Below are 11,968 nucleotides of genomic sequence, written 5' to 3' on the forward strand. Positions count from 1 at the left end.
TCCTACTCATAATACCACAGACAAGGTTTAGACTTTCCGGATTCTCAAGAATGCCGCCATCAATTCTAGCTTATACCACGAAGATTCTGATTAACGAATCCAAGAGATAAACATTCAAGCCTTGTTTGCTTGTAGAACGGAAGTGGTTGTCAGGCACACGTTCATAAGTGAGAATGATGATGATGAGCGTCACATAATCATCACATTCATCATGTTCTTGGGTACGAATGAATATCTTAGAACAAGAATAAGCTGAATTGAATAGAAGAACAATAGTAATTGCATTAATACTCGAGGTACAGCAGAGCTCCACACCTTAATCTATGGTGTGTAGAAACTCCACCGTTGAAAATACATAAGAACAAGGTCTAGGCATGGCCGAATGGCCAGCCTCCCAAAGAGGGTTCAATCATAAAAACATGATCAAAAGGTTTTTTTAATACAATAGCAAAAGGTCCTATTTGTAGAGAACTAGTAGCTTAGGGTTTACAAAGATGAGTAAATGACATAAAAATCCACTTCCGGGCCCACTTTATGTGTGCTTGGGCTGAGCATTGAAGCTTTCATGTGTAGAGACTTTTCTTGGAGTTAAACGCCAGCTTTTGTGCCAGTTTGGGCGTTTAACTCCCATTCTTGTGCTAGTTCCGGCGTTTAACGCTAGAATTCTTGAGCTGACTTGGAACGCCTGTTTGGGCCATCAAATCTCGGACAAAGTATGGACTATTATACATTGCTGGAAAGCACAGGATGTCTACTTTCCAACGCAATTAAGAGCGCGCCAATTGGGCTTCTGTGGCTCCAGAAAATCCACTTCGAGTGCAGGGAGGTCAGAATCCAACAGCATCTGCAGTCTTTTTCAGCCTCTGAATCAGATTTTTGCTTAGGTCCCTCAATTTCAGCCAGAAAATACCTAAAATCACAGAAAAACACACAAACTCATAGTAAAGTCTAGAAAAGTGAATTTTAACTAGAAACTAATAAAAATATAATAAAAACTAACTAAAACATACTAAAAACAATGCCAAAAAGCGTATAAATTATCCGCTCATCACAACACCAAAAGAAGAGAATATGCAATGAAATCCAAAAATATCTATGAAGATCAGTATTAATTAGATGAGCTGGGCTTTTAGCTGTTTGCCTCTGAACAGTTTTGGCATCTCACTCTATCCTTTGAAATTCAGAATGATTGGCTTCTATAGGAACTCAGAATCCAGATAGTGTTATTGATTCTCCTAATTAAGTATGATGATTCTTGAACACAACTATTTTATGAGTCTTGGCCGTGGCCCAAAGCACTCTGTCTTCTAGTATTACCACCGGATACATACATGCCACAGACACATAACTGGGTAAACCTTTTCAGATTGTGACTCAGCTTTGCTAGAGTCCCCAATTAGAGGTGTCCAGGGTTCTTAAGCACACTCTTTTTTGCTTTGGATCACGACTTTAACCGCTCAGTCTCAAGTTTTCACTTGACACCTTCACGCCACAAGCACATGGTTAGGGACAGCTTGGTTTAGCCGCTTAGGCCAGGATGTTATTCCTGTAGGCCCTCCTATCCACTGATGCTCAAAGCCTTGGATCCTTTTTATTATCCTTGCCTTTTAAAGGGGCTATTGGTTTTTCTGCTTGCTCTTTTTTTTTGTTTTTTTTAATTCACTGCTTTTTCTTGCTTCAAGAATCATTTTTATGATTTTTCAGATCCTCAGTAACATGTCTCCTTTTTTCATCATTCTTTCAAGAGCCAACATTCATGAACAACAAATTCAAAAGACATATGCACTGTTCAAGCATACATTCAGAAGTCAAAGTATTGCCACCACATCAAAATAATTAATCTGTTATAAAATTCAAAATTCAAAATTCATGCAATTCTTCTCTTTTTCAATTAAGAACATTTTTCATTTAAGAAAGGTGACGGATTCATAGAACATTCATAACTTTAAGGCATAGACACTAAGACACTAATGATCATAAGACACAAACATAAATAAAACATAAAGCATAATTTTCGAAAAAAAAATAGAAAAATAAAGAACAAGGAGATTAAAGAACGGGTCCACCTTAGTGATGGCGGCTTGTTCTTCCTCTTGAAGATCTTATGGAGTGCTTGAGCTCCTCAATGTCTCTTCCTTGCCTTTGTTGCTCCTCTCTCATGATTCTTTGATCTTCTCTAATTTCATGGAGGAGGATGGAATGTTCTTGGTGCTCCACCCTTAGTTGTCCCATGTTGGAACTCAATTCTCCTAGGGAGGTGTTGATTTGCTCCCAATAGTTTTGTGAAGGAAAGTGTATCCCTTGAGGCATCTCAGGGATTTCATGATGAGGAATTTCCTCATGTCCATGAGTGGGATCTCTTGTTTGCTCCATCCTCTTCTTAGTGATGGGTTTGTCCTCATCAATGAGGATGTCTCCCTCTATGTTAATTCCAACTGAATTACAGAGGTGACAAATGAGATGAGGGAAGGCTAACCTTGCCAAGGTAGAGGACATGTCTGCCACCTTATAAAGTTCTTGGGATATAACCTCATGAACTTCTACTTCCTCTCCAATCATGATGCTATGAATCATGATAGCCCGGTCTATAATAACTTCGGACCGGTTGCTAGTGGGAATGATTGAGCGTTGGATAAACTCCAACCATCCCCTAGCTACGGGCTTGAGGTCATGCCTTCTCAGTTGAACCGGCTTTCCTCTTGAATCTCTCTTCCGTTGAGCGCCCTCTTCACAAATGTCTATGAGGACTTGGTCCAACCTTTGATCAAAGTTGACCCTTCTAGTGTAAGGGTGTTCATCTCCTTGCATCATGGGCAAGTTGAATGCCAACCTTACATTTTCCGGACTAAAATCTAAGCATTTCCCCCGAACCATTGTAAGCCAATTCTTTGGGTCCGGGTTCACACTTTGATCATGGTTCTTGGTGATCCATGCATTGGCATAGAACTCTTGAACCATTAAGATTCCGACTTGTTGAATGGGGTTGGTAAGAAGTTCCCAACCTCTTCTTCAGATCTCATGTCGAATCTCCGGATATTCACTCTTTTTGAGTTTGAACGGGACCTCGGGGATCACCTTCTTCATGGCCACAACTTCATGGAAGTGGTCTTGATGCACCCTTGAGATGAATCTCTCCATCTCCCATGACTCAGAGGTGGAAGCTTTTGCCTTCCTTTTCCTCTTTCTAGAGGTTTCTCCGGCCTTAGATGCCATAAATGTTTATGGAAAAACAAAAAGCAATGCTTTTACCACACCAAACTTAGAAGGTTTGCTCGTCCTCAAGCAAAAGAAGAAAGAAGAGAGTAGAAGAAGAAAAAATAGAGGAGATGGAGGTGGCTTTGTTTTTCGGCCAAGGGGGAGAAGTAGTGTGTAGGTTGTGTGAAAATGAAGGAGTGAAGATGGGTTTATATAGGGGTGGAGAGAGGGGTAAGGTTCGGCCATTATGGGTGGGTTTGGGAGGGAAAATGATTTGAATTTGATTGGTGAGGTAGGTGGGGTTTTATGAAGGATGGATGTGAGTGGTGAAGAGAATGGTAGGATTTGATAGGTGAGGGGTTTTTGGGGAAGAGGCGTTGAGGTGATTGGTGAATGGGTGAAGAAGAGAGAGAGTGGTGGGGTAGGTGGGGATCCTGTGGGGTCCACAGATCCTGAAGTGTCAAGGATAATTCATCCCTGCACCAAGTGGCGAGCAAAAATGCTCCTTCTGCCAATCCTGGCGTTAAACGCCGGGCTGGTGCCCATTTCTGGCGTTTAACGCCAGCTTCTTGCCCATTTCTGGCGTTAAACGCCGTCTGGTGCCCCTTTCTGGCGTTAAACGCCCATAATGGTGCCAGACTGGGCGTTAAACGCCCATTCTGCTATCTTCACTGGCGTTTAAACGCCAGCAGATTTTCCTCCAGGGTGTGCTATTTTTTTCTTTCTGTTTTTCATTCTGTTTTTGCTTTTTCAATTGATTTTGTGACTTCCCATGATCATCAACCTATAGAAAACATAAAATAACAAAGGAAAATAGATAAATATAACATTGGGTTGCCTCCCAACAAGCGCTTCTTTAATGTCAGTAGCTTGACAGTGGGCTCCCATGGAGCCTCACAGATGTTCAGAGCAATGTTAGAACCTCCCAACACCAAACTTAGAGTTTGAATGAGGGGGTTCAACACCAAACTTAGAAGTTGGTTGTGGCCTCCTAACACCAAACTTAGAGTTTGACCGTGAGGACTCTGTTTGACTCTGTTTTGAGGGAAGCTCTTCATGCTTCCTCTCCATGGTTACAGAGGGGTATCCTTGAGCCTTAAACACAAAAGATTCTTCATTCACTTGAATGATCAATTCTCCTCTGTCAACATCAATCACAGCCTTTGCTGTGGCTAGGAAGGGTCTACCAAGGATGATGGATTCATCCATGCACTTCCCAGTCTCTAGGACTATGAAATCAGCAGGGATGTAATGGTCTTCAACCTTTACCAGAACATCCTCTACAAGTCCACAAGCTTGTTTTCTTGAATTGGCTGCCATCTCTAGTGAGATTCTTACAGCTTGCACCTCAAAGATCCATATCTTCTTCATTACAGAGAGAGGCATGAGGTTTATGCTTGACCCTAAGTCACACAGAGCCTTCTCAAAGGTCATGGTGCCTATGGTACAAGGTATTGAGAACTTCCCAGGGTCCTGTCTCTTTTGAGGTAATCTCTGCCTAGTCAAGTCATCCAGTTCTTTGGTGAGCAAAGGGGGTTCATCCTCCTAAGTCTCATTACCAAATAACTTGTCATTTAGCTTCATGATTGCTCCAAGGTACTTAGCAACTTGCTCTTCAGTGACATCTTCGTCCTCTTCAGAAGAAGAATACTCATCAGAGCTCATGAATGGCAGAAGTAATTCCAATGGAATCTCTATGGTCTCAGTGTGAGCCTCAGATTCCCATGGTTCCTCATTAGGGAACTCATTGGAGGCCAGTGAACGTCTATTGAGGTCTTCCTCATTGGCGATCACTGCCTCTTCCTCCTCTCCAAATTCGGCCATGTTGATGGCCTTGCACTTTCCTTTTGGATTCTCTTCTGTATTGCTTGGAAGAGTACTAGGAGGGAGTTCAGTAACTTTCTTACTCATCTGACCCACTTGTGCCTCCAAGTTTCTAATGGAGGACCTTGTTTCAGTCATGAAACTTTGAGTGGTTTTGATTAGATCAGAGACCATGGTTGCTAAGTCAGAGTGGCTCTGCTTAGAATTCTCTGTCTGTTGTTGAGAAGATGATGATGGAAAAGGCTTTGCCATTGCCAAACCTGTTTCTTCCACCATTATTGTTGTTGAAACCTTGTTGAGGTCTCTATTGATCCTTCCATGAGAGATTTGGATGATTTCTCCATGAAGGATTATAGGTGTTTCTATAGGGTTCTCCCATGTAATTCACCTCTTCCATTGATGGGTTCTCAGGATCATAAGCTTCTTCTTCAGATGAAGCATCCTTAGTACTGCCTGGTGCAGCTTGCATTTCGGACAGACTTTAAGAAATCATATTGACTTGCTGAGTCAATATTTTGTTCTGAGCCAATATGGCATTCAGAGTATCAATCTCAAGAACTCCTTTCTTCTGATTCGTCTCATTGTTCACAGGATTCCTTTCAGAAGTGTACATGAATTGGTTATTTACAACCATTTTAATGAGTTATTGAGCTTCTACAAGCGTCTTCTTCAGATGAAGAGATCCTCCAGCAGAGCTGTCCAATGACATCTTGGACAATTCAGACAGACCATCATAGAAGATACCTATGATGCTCCATTCAGAAAGCATGTCAGAAGGACACTTTTTGATCAATTGTTTGTATCTTTCCCAAGCTTCATAGAGGGATTCATCTTCCTTCTGTCTGAAGGTTTGGACTTCCACTCTAAGCTTACTCAATTTTTGAGGTGGAAAGAACTTTGCCAAGAAGGCATTGACTAGCTTTTCCCAAGAGTTTAGGCATAAGTCTGTAGACCTCAGGGTCAACCCCATTGGTCTTGACAGTGTCACAGATTTGCAAGAATTCAGCTAAAAACTGATGAGGATCTTCCAATGGAAGTTGATGAGCGGATATTTTATACGCTTTTTGGGGGTAATTTCATGTAGATTTTAGTATGTTTTAATTAGTTTTTAGTAGAATATTATTAGTTTTTAGGCAAAAATCATATTTCTGGACTTTACTATGAGTTTGTGTGATTTTCTGTGATTTCAGATATTTTCTGGCTGAAATTGAGGGAGCTGAGCAAAAATCTGAGTTAGGCTGAAAAAGGACTGCTGATGTTGTTGGATCCTGACCTCCCTGCACTCGGAATAAATTTTTTGGAGCTACAGGAATCCAATTGACACGCTCTCAATTGGGTTGGAAAGTAGACATCCAGGGCTTTCCAGCAATATATAATAGTCTATACTTTGCTCGAAGATAGATGACGTAAACTGGCGTTCAACGCCAGTTTCATGTTGCAGTCTGGCGTCCAGCGCCAGAAACAGGTTACAAGTTGGAGTTCAACGCCCAAAACACGTTACAACCTGGCGTTCAACTCCAGAAACAGCCCAAGCACATGAGAGGCTTAAGTCTCAGCCCCAGCACACACCAAGTGGGCCCCAAAAGTGGATTTCTGCACCAATTATCTTAGTTTACTCATATTCTGTAAACCTAGGTTACTAGTTAGTATTTAAACAACTTTTAGAGATTTATTTTGTATCTCATGACGTTTATAGAACTGGATTTTATATTCCTTGGCAGCATGAGTCTCTAAACTCCATTGTTGGGGGTGAGGAGCTCTGCAGCGTCTCGATGAATTAATGCAATTGTTTCTATTTCTCCATTCAAACGTGTGTGTTCCTATCTAAGATGTTCATTCGCGCTTAATTATGAAGAAGGTGATGATCCATGACACTCATCACCTTCCTCAATCCATGAACGTGTGCCTGACAACCACCTCCGTTCTACATCAGATTGAATGAGCTTCTCTTAGATTCTTTAATCAGAATCTTCGTGGTATAAGCTAGAATTGATGGCGGCCACTCTTGAGGATCCGGAAAGTCTAAACCTTGTCTGTGGTATTCCAAGTAGGATTCAAGGATTGAATGGCTGTGACGAGCTTCAAACTCGCGATTACTGGGCGTGATGACAAATGCAAAAGGATTAATGGATCCTATCCAACATGATCGAGAACCAACAGCTGATTAGCCGTGCTGTGACAGAGCATCTGGACCATTTTCACTGAGAGGATGGGAGATAGTCACTGACAATGGTGACACCCTACATACAGCTTGCCATGGAGGAAACTTTGCACTTTTTTCCATGGATGGAATATTACATTACAGAAATTCAGAAGACAAAGCATCTCCAAAACTCCAACATATTCTCCATTACTGCATTACAAGTAATTAATTCACGCTCTTTTATTTTCTAATAATTCCAACTAATAATTTTAATTGATATCCTGACTAAGAATAATAAAATAAACATAGCTTGCTTCAAACCAATAATCTCCGTGGGATCGACCCTTACTCACGTAAGGTATTACTTGGACGACCCAGTGCACTTGCTGGTTAGTTATGCGAATTGTCAAAGAGTGGGATTCCATTTCGTGCACCAAGTTTTTGGCGCCGTTGCCGGGGATTGTTCGAGTTTGAACAACTAAAGGTTTATTTTATTTCTTAGATTAGGAAGATTTTGGCAATTGGGTCAGAGTCTTTTATTTTCTTTTCAAAAATATTATTTTTCTTTATTAATTTTTAATTTTTCTTTGAGTCTAGTGTCTTGTTATAAGTTTGGTGTTAATTACATATTTTATATTTTCCTTTAAAATTTTCGTATAAGTGTTATTTGTTCTTCCTTGATCTTCAAGTTGTTCTTGTTTATTTTTCTTGTTTGATCTTTAGTTTTTCTTGATCTGTGTCTTTTTCTTGTTTCACTTGTGTTCTTTTTAAAGCATTAATCTTCCAAAAGGAATATACCTATTTAGAACAAGTGTTACATTTACTGCCCAATTGGCTAGAGCGTTGATCTATGTTCTTGGCAATTGGGCATCTTCTTTTTAAAATCTTTTTTCAAAAATAATTTTTCTTGATTTAATCTTGTGCCAAACTTTAAGTTTGGTGTTTTCTTGTTGATCTTTCTTTAATGTTCGAAAATTTATCTTGGTTTTCTAAAAATTTTAAGTTTTGTGTTCTTTCTTTTGTTCTTGGTGTTCTTGTGAATCTTCAAGGTGTTCTTGAGTCTTTCTTGTGTTTTGATCTTAAAATTTTTAAGTTTGGTGTTCCTTGGTGTTTTCCCTCCAAAATTTTCGAAAATAAGGAGCATTAGATCTAAAAATTTTAAATCTTGTGTCTTTTGTGTGTTTTTCTCTTTCATCATAAAATTCAAAATTCAAAAAAATATCTTTTCTAACTAATTTTAAACTATATTTTCGAAATTTTTATATAAAAATTCAAATTTCAATTTCAAAATTTTTCAATTCTTATCTTTTTAAGTTTTAAAAAAAATTTATATATATATATATATATATATATATATATATATATATCTTTTTCAAAATATCCTAACCACTTTCTCTCTCCTCAAATTTTTGAAAATATTCATAAAAGTTTTCAAATTTCTAGTAATTTTAATTTTTAATTTTCTTTCTTTATTTATTTTATTTTTATTTCGGTTATTTTATTTTATTTTATTTTATTATTTCGAAAATCAATTTTTTTATATAATAAATTAAATAAAATAAACAATATCAACATCCATACCATCTTCCTTGCTTCATCATGGAACTAAGTGGAAATGAACAGTCCAGGAGGACTCTGGGGTCATATGCTAACCCCACTACTGCTTCATATGGGAGTAGTATCTGTATACCCTCCATTGGAGTTAGTAGCTTTGAGGTGAATCCTCAGCTCATTATCATGGTGCAGCAAAGCTGCCAGTATTCCGGTCTTCCACATGAAGAACCTACAGAGTTTCTGGCATAATTTTTATAAATTGCTGTACATGATAAGAAAGTAGATCAGGATGTCTACAGATTATTACTATTTCCATTTGCTGTAAAAGATCAAGCTAAGAGGTGGTTAAATAACCAACCTAAGAACAGCATAAAGACATGGAAACAGCTGTCAGAAAAATTTCTGAATCACTATTTTCCTCCAAAACGGATGACACAGCTAAGGCTAAGCATCCAAGGCTTCAAATAAGGAGATAATGAATCCCTTTATGATTCCTGGGAGAGATACAGAGAGATGCTAAGAAAATGCCCCTCTGAAATATTTTCAGAGTGGGTGCAATTAGACATCTTCTACTATGGGCTTACAGAAAAAGCTCAGATTTCTCTAGATCACTCAGCTGGTGGATCTATACATATGAGAAAAACAATTGAAGAAGCTCAAGAGCTTATTGATACAGTTGCCAGAAATCAGCATCTGTACCTAAGCAGTGAATCTTCCATGAAAGAAGAAGCTAAAACAGTAACTGCTGAACTCAGTCCTGTAGATCAGGCTAATGAATTCAATCAGCAATTAGACTTTCTAACAAAACAGCTAGCGGAGTTCAAGGAGATATTACAAGAAACAAGAATGGCTAATATGAATATGGAAGTACAATTGAAGCAAACAGAAAAGCAACTGTCAAAACAAATAATAGAAGAATGCCAAGCAGTTCAATTAAGAAGTGGAAAAATATTAAATACCTCACTTCAAAGCAGCAGGAAGCCAAGAAATGAACAAATGGCTACTCAAAATCCCTCTGAGGACAGTCAGAGCCCAGAGAGGAATAATGCTGGCGCTGAACGCCCAAACCATGCTCATTCCTGGCGTTCAATGCCAGAAACAAGCAAGGATTTGGCGTTGAACGCCCAAAGGGAGCACAGTTCTGGCGTTCAGACGCCAGAAACAGATAAGGAGCTGGCGTCTAACGCCACTCCAACTTCCACCCCTGGTATTCAAATGCCAGTGGGGGATTAGACACATACAAGTGCTGATAACAACTCTTCTAAAAAGGCTTCCCAATCCACATCTGTAGGCAATAAACATGCAGCAACTAAGGTTGAGGAATACAAAGCCAAAATGCCTTATCCTCAAAACTCCGCCAAGCGGAACAGGATAAGCAATTTGCCCGCTTTGCAGACTACACCAGGACTCTTGAAATAAAGATTCCGTTTGCAGAGGCACTTGATCAAATACCCTCTTATGCTAAGTTCATGAAAGAGATCTTAAGTCATAAGAAGGATTGGAGAAAAACTGAAAAAGTTTACCTTACTGAAGAATGCAGTGCAGTCATTCTGAAAAGCTTACTTGAGAAGCTTAAAGATCCCGGGAGCTTTATGATACCATGCACATTAGAGGGTAATTGTACCAAGCAAGCTCTATGTGATCTTGGGGCAAGTATCAACCTAATACCTGCATCTATTATCACAAAGCTTGGTTTGACTGAAGAAGTCAAACCAACCCTGATATGTCTTCAACTTGATGATGGCTCCATTAAATACCCATCAGGTGTGATTGAAGACATGATCGTCAAGGTTGGGCCATTTGGCTTTCCTACTGACTTTGTGGTGCTGGAAATGGAGGAGCACAAGAGTGCAACTCTAATTCTAGGAAGACCTTTCCTAGCAACTGGCCGAACCCTCATTGACGTCCAAAAAGGGGAAGTAACCTTGAGAGTCAATGATGAGGAGTTCAAGTTGAATGTTGTCAAAGCTATGAAACATCCAGACACCCCAAATAACTGCATGAGTGTTGATATCATTGACTCTCTGGTAAGAGAGGTCAATATGGCTGAGAGTCTCGAATCAGAGCTAGAGGACATCTTTAAAGATGTTCAGCCTGATCTGGAGGAATCAGAGAGAATAATAGAACCTCTGAAAATCCCTCAGGAAAAGGAGAAACCTCCTAAACCCGAGCTCAAACCATTACCACTATCCCTGAAATATGCATTTTTGGGAGAAGGTGATACCTTTCCTGTAATCATAAGCTCTACCTTAGAGCCACATGAAGAGGAAGCACTAATTCAAGTGCTAAAGACACACAAGACAGCTCTTGGGTGGTCCATTAGTGATCTTAAGGGCATTAGCCCAGCTAGATGCATGCACAAGATCCTATTGGAGGGTGACGCTAAGCCAGTGGTCCAACCACAAAGGCGGCTGAATCCAGCCATGAAGGAAGTGGTGCAGAAGGAGGTCACTAAATTACTAGAGGCTGAGATTATTTATCCTATTTCTGATAGCCCCTAGGTAAGCCCTGTCCAAGTCGTCCCTAAGAAGGGAGGCATGACAGTGGCTCATAATGAAAAAAATGAACTGGTTCCTACAAGAACAGTTACAGGGTGGCGTATGTGTATTGATTATAGAAGGCTCAATACAGCCACCAGAAAGGATCATTTTCCTTTACCATTCATAGACCAAATGCTAGAAAGACTAGCAGGTCATGAATACTACTGCTTCTTGGATGGATACTCAGGTTATAATCAAATTGCAGTAGATCCCCAAGATCAAGAGAAAACGGCATTCACATGTCCATCTGCAGTATTTGCATACAGAAGGATGCCATTTGGCCTGTGTAATGCACCTGCAACCTTTCAGATGTGCATGCTCTCAATTTTCTCTGATATGGTGGAAAATTTCTGGAAGTCTTCATGGATGACTTTTCAGTATTTGGAGACTCATTCAGCTCCTGTCTTAACCATCTAGCACTTGTTCTAAAGAGATGCCAAGAGACTAACATTGTTTTAAACTGCGAGAAGTGTCACTTTATGGTGACTGAAGGAATTGTCCTTGGGCACAAAATTTCGAACAAGAGAATAGAGGTGGATCAAGCTAAGGTAGAGGTAATTGAAAAATTACCACCACCTGCCAATGTTAAGGCAATCAGAAGCTTTCTGGGGCATGCAGGATTCTATAGGAGGTTTATAAAGGATTTTTCAAAAATTGCCAAACCTCTAAGTAATCTGCTAGCTGCTGACACACCAATTATCTTTGATAAGGA

At 39.7% G+C, this 11,968-nt stretch overlaps 1 non-coding gene across 1 annotated transcript; it reads left to right on the top strand.

Annotated features, from left to right (window-relative positions):
* Positions 1 to 5,782: 5,782 nt before the first annotated feature.
* Positions 5,783 to 5,890, top strand: LOC130948318 (small nucleolar RNA R71). Its single transcript, XR_009073010.1, has one exon. It is a non-coding gene; the product is annotated as a small nucleolar RNA R71 (small nucleolar RNA).
* The last annotated feature ends 6,078 nt before the right edge of the window (positions 5,891 to 11,968 follow it).

The sequence above is a fragment of the Arachis stenosperma genome, chromosome 1, assembly GCF_014773155.1.
Source record: "Arachis stenosperma cultivar V10309 chromosome 1, arast.V10309.gnm1.PFL2, whole genome shotgun sequence".
NCBI classification, from domain to species: Eukaryota; Viridiplantae; Streptophyta; class Magnoliopsida; order Fabales; family Fabaceae; genus Arachis; species Arachis stenosperma.